General features: G+C 37.9%; 1 non-coding gene across 1 annotated transcript; it reads right to left on the bottom strand.

Annotated features, from left to right (window-relative positions):
* Window positions 1-5,198: 5,198 nt before the first annotated feature.
* Gm25004 lies at window positions 5,199-5,361 on the bottom strand. The gene has a single exon (XR_003955522.1). It is a non-coding gene; the product is annotated as a U1 spliceosomal RNA (small nuclear RNA).
* Between the last annotated feature and the right edge of the window lie 318 nt (window positions 5,362-5,679).

The following is a 5,679-nucleotide window of genomic DNA, read 5'->3' as shown; positions in this document are numbered from 1 at the left end:
CATGACTTACACTCCTTGCAGCTTCTCAGTTTGGATGAAAAGTATGGAGCAGTCAGTTGTCTCATAAGCTGTGGTCAAATGCACCATCTAACAGCACAATGGATAATGTAGGCTGTATCTTAAGTTTTCAGTGACCCTGGGCTAGACCACAAAGTCTCTTACATCTTAGAGAAATTGTCACATTGCTGCTCAAATAAAATAGTGCTTTCCTTTTGATTCTTCAGGGAGAACAAGGTAAGATTCGACATGTAGATCTCTTTATCTCTATTATTCATGACTTATATGATCCAAAAATAAAGAATTTCGTAATATTTTTGTGATAATAAGGATTCATAATTAGGCATATTTCTCTGCCTCCTTCAGTGGCTTTTGTTTAGAATTTATGTAGTGACATATAGCAGAATTTTCTGAATAGTATGCTGTATAGAGAAGAGAAGACACTACAGTTGTTTACAGAGGCATTGGTACCCAGGTGTCCGAATCAAAATACACCAAGCAAGAATTTCTACTATGGAGAGACAAGAATTAAAAATTCCCACTAAGGTGGCCAGTAGAGTTTGGGACAGCTGGAATCTAAGAAAAGGAGCCACTTGACTTATTTACTCATTCCCCACTCTATACACTCTTCAGAGAGGTAGAGAAAGCACCACATAGGAAATGCTGTCAGAACCATCTTGCAGTTTATCAAGGTAGTAACTTGTATCCCCAACCCTTTTAGAATGAGGGAACTGGGTTTATCTGTTTAGTCAAGTGGATATTTAGAAATTACAGCATTCTGTTAATGGTATATTTCACAAACAAAATGTGAGTCATATAGAATAGTGCTGGAAGATTTAGACAAAGACAGAATATTTGGAGCACAATCCTGGACATATCATTTATCAACTAGTTGGAGCAGCTCAATTGTTTCACATTTTCTTACTGCGAAAGGAAATAACCTGAACAACGTCCAGAATCTTAGCAAAATCCCTGTAAGAGACTTGAAAAAGTGCTTGGTACCTACATTCATTAATTTGGATGTTAACTGCTTATTATTCTGTCTTGTGGACAAAAATTTCTTGAGGTCAGAAACCATGGATTCATTCATTCAAGAAGAAATTTTCATCTGTATGCACTGTATCAGTCACTTGAGTTACAGAGATAGTTAACACACCAGGGACTGGGGAGAAAAGTCTATTAAAGACAGACAGGTACAGTTTCCCTTATACTTATAAGGACTACATGAGGTATATGGACAGTAGTAGGGAAGGCCTGAATTATAATCACTAATTCTACCCAAGAGGCATATGCCAGAATGATAAGGCAAAGAAAACATTTTAGAGGAAGTTCATCTATTCTCTATGCTAAATTTATATATTTATATAATATATATTTGTATATATTAAATGAATAACATATACACTCATATAGTATCCACATACATGGAAAATGTGTACAAACACAAATTGTATATTATATACATATATTATATACAAAGATTGTAAAATTGTTTTTGAGAGACAAGGTTTTATAACTCCTATCACAATTGCAGGTCAGTTTAATATTAATTCTGTTGTTGGCCTTTTTTGATTTATATGACTTTCAATTTTTGAACTATTTTGTTTTGTTGGTTTCTTTTAAATGAATCCATTGTGATACTCTCTAGTTTCAAACAGACAACTTTAATTCATTTGCAATTAATTTCCAATTTTGGATGTATTTTTACAATTTTATTTTGTAGAATTTTTATTCATGCCAATAAACAACATGTGATATTATTTAAAGCAAATATCCACAAGTAACATGTGCTCTATTTTGTGAGTCTTTATATATATCTTTGTTATCGGCTGAACTGTGTCTCCCAGTTTGTATGCTAAAACATTAAGTTTCAGAATGTGACTATCTTTGAAAATAAGTCCATTAGAAACATAGAGTTAAAATGAGGCCAGTCTGACTATATTCTTATATGAAAATGGAATTGGGGTACTGAAACGCATATCTGAAAATTTGTCACAGAGGAGACACCATGGGAAGCATCATATGAGAACCTGCAGACACAATGAGAAGACAGCAGTCTGTAGGTTGAAGAGACCCACTGGGAGAGTACACATTTATTGCCACCTTGATCTTACTTACACTTACTTGTAGCTTTCAGATTGAGGAGATTGCTTACTTGTTGCATAAGTCATTCAGTGTCTATGTTTGGTTAGACATTCCTAGCTAATAAGTACAGTCTTAAATGATAACACTAGATGCATCCATCATTAGTTAAAAGCTTTTCCATGTCAGCATTTTGGGAAGGTGCCTGTTGGTCTTCTGGCAAAGATGGTTATTTTTAAGCTACTTGCCATTGGCCTCAGTGTTGTTCTATGGCAGGGAACCTGGTCTCTTTCCTCTAGAAGGTTTGATGATAGTCTTTGTAGCCATATTATTATATACATCTTTCTGATGTACAATTCTATTTTTGTCACTTGGCTTTCTGACACTAATTATTTGTCTTTAACATTGAGCTATCTCATGCGTCATGTTTGGAAACACTCATCTTCCACCCTTCTGGAGAAATGAGCCATTAAGAAGATAGTTTGGCTGGAGTCCTCATTGTGCAGCTGTTCTTCCTTCTTGAACTTTTTAGAAACCACAGTCCCAGGCAACAGGTGGTGTGACTTCAAGCTCCCGTTCACGGATAAACGAGTTCTACCCCAGATTGTCAGTTCCAACACATGAGAATCAAGCCAATCCCCCATTATGCTTGGCTCCCACAGCCCACCTTGTAGGTTGGCTGGCTATGTGAGGAGTCTGCTGGCCCATATCTCCAGCCCCTTATTATTGCTGTGTGTTTTGTTCTATTTCTGGATTATAGAAATGCTTAGCTTTCTTTCACAAACCATTTTTTGTTGTTGTTGTTTTTTCGAGACAGGGTTTCTCTGTGTAGCCCTGGCTATCCTGGAACTCACTCTGTAGACCAGGCTAGCCTCGAACTCAGAAATTTGCCTGCCTCTGCCTCCTGAGTGCTGGGATTAAAGGTGTGCGCCACCATGCCCGGCTTGTAATTGCCTTCTTTTGTAGTTAATGTCTTATTACTGTGTATTTGGCACTAAAGTGTAGTGGGAGTATAAACTTACCAACCCACCTTAACTAGAAATTTTAGGCAAGAGTTCTTCCATTGGCCAACCACTTAATCATCCATCAATTTATGCAATAAATATTTATTAAGTCCTTAATTGTGTTCTACACCCAACAAATGTAGCAGTGGTTAAAACAGTCACTTTTATTTGTATTGTTAAAATGTTAGTTTCAGGCTGCAGAGATAGGCCAAGAGGCAAAAGCACTTGATGCTATTTCAGAGGAACCCAGTTTGGTTCCCAATGTCCACAGCTATTAGCTGACAAGCTAATAACCTTCTGTAACTCCAGTTCCAGGAAATCCATGCCCGTTTCCAGCCTCCGTGGGTACTACATGCATATAATGCACAGACATATATGCAGGCAAAACATTGACATAAAATAAGAAAAATCTTTATGTTAATATGTTAAATATGTTAAAATATGTTAATTTCAGAGACAAAGTTGAGAACAAAAAAAAGATAAATTATCCAGTGTTATATATAGAAATCATGCAAGGTTGGAAATATATGAAAATGCTTTGGGCCTATAGGAGAAAAAATCAGTATAAAAATGGTGGCTGAGAATTTATTGGGAAGAACTGAAAGCTCCAAAGGCTGCAGTCTTTGGCCATACAGCTACTCAGGAGAATAATTGTCCCCAAAGTAACCTTGAGGACTGAGCATCAGAACCACAAGGCTTAGAATCACAAAGTACCTGGCTTCTACATATAGCTAGTAGACGGAAGAACTGAGATTTCGTCCTAGGTCTTCATGACATCAGAGTTTGTGTTTTTAGCTGGACAGTTAAGTACAGTCCTGCAAAGAGATACACACATCAATTTAACGGTTGTGTTCTGGCCCTCTTACTCATGTAACTCTGTGATCAGCCCTGGTGTTCTCATAAACCCTTCAAGAAAACTCTGGGAATCTATTTACAGAGCACTTGAGGTTTTTCAACAAGATGTTTTCATTGAACTAGCTGAGCTTCATAAAATATGATTTTGACCTTTCTAATAAGCTGTGCTGGAACTTGAGTGGTCATAGCCAGCCTGTGAAGTGGTCAGAGCCTCTGTGTACCTGTCAGGTCCCACGTAGAGAAGTTGGGATTTCTTTCTAAGTGTCTTTGTTCTTATTTTCTATATCAAAATAACCACAGCATCCACTTATAAGCCAATCCTTCTCATACTTTGAGAAAGACAACCAGTTTATATTACAGAGAGCTGAAATAACAAGAGAACCTTAAAGGACAGTGGACATAGTTTGCTCTTGGAAAGGAAGACAGAAATAAGAGCCCTTGCTCAGAAGAGGTTTCATAGGGTCACTTTAGTGTTTCCTTCTTTGGGAGAATTTAAAGATAAATCTTGAACCTGATCTTCTGGGCTTCAAGTCTTGAGTAATGAAGAGGCAAATGCAGATTCAACACTTATTCTGGGTCATTTTCTGGACCAGGAGATCAGATGCAGATCCCTCCTGGAGGAATTAATGACGTCTCTATGATAAACTCTGAGCTACCTTTGCAAATATTCACTCTTCTTAACCATCACTAGCTTCACTTACTCCTGGGTCCCCACTTACATCATCTTTTTTCCATTATTCTAAGCATCATACACAGGGTCTTAGTTTCATGGACTTTTCCACCAGGATAGGTTTTCTCTAATCTTTGCAAATCAAGTGTGGGGTAGGGGAGTGGGGACATCCTCATGGAGATGGTGAGGGGAGGAGGTATGGGATGTGGAACAGTCAGAGAGTGGACCGAGAAGGGGATAAAATCTGGAATGCAAAAATAATTAAATAAAATTAAGGGAAAAAAAGATGAGATGTGTTTAAGACTCTGCTCAGGGGCTCTCTACTGTGTAAGTTTTCCTAAAACTTGTAGTTAATATTCATTTTTTAATGTTCCAGTGTTTCTATGCATGAAGAGAATCAGAGGGAAGAAGAAAGGATAAGAAATAAGAAGAGGCAAAGAAAGAGAATGAGGAAGAGGTGGAGATGGAGAAAATCCAGCCAATGCTAGAAGAGATGTTACCATGGCTTGTCCACAGCAAGTTCAAATGGATAACATTTTTTTCTGTCTTTTAGGCTAAGCAATGAGTTTTTTTGTTTTGTTTTGCATGCGGGGGGGGGATCTTAGACATGGTCCCCTACTGCCATAATTTATGCAGCTAGTTTTTTTACATTTGGGGAATCACAGGAGTCAACACATCCATAATGTGATGGACAAACCTTGCCCTGGGAAAACCACCTTTGTGAGCATGGTGTTTCCCCTGAAAGGCGAGTTTTGTGCAAGGATATGTTCAGAATTTCCTTGTCTAATCAAGATAATAGTTGAGCATTATTAGCAATGGGCACGCTGATAGTATCAGGGAAACTCCACTTGAATTCTAGAATTCATGCTCTTCTGAGCAGATGAGGTGGTGGCCCAGCAGTGAGCTTGCTTTACATAGCTGGCTGGGACCTGTCTCTCCTGATTTTTTTTTTCTTTTCCAAATGTAACATTCAGACTAAGGTATAGGTCAGATCTTGTAGAGCTTTTTAAAAGTCAAGTGTATTGGTTCTGCACTCTTGAGACTCTATATCCTCAGTGTTGGAGCAGTAGG

Source organism: Mus musculus, chromosome 4 (genome assembly GCF_000001635.26).
Source record: "Mus musculus strain C57BL/6J chromosome 4, GRCm38.p6 C57BL/6J".
In the NCBI taxonomy this organism is placed as follows: Eukaryota; Metazoa; Chordata; class Mammalia; order Rodentia; family Muridae; genus Mus; species Mus musculus.
The sequence above is the reverse complement of the archived record's forward strand: the minus strand, read 5'-3'. Positions and strand labels throughout refer to the sequence as shown.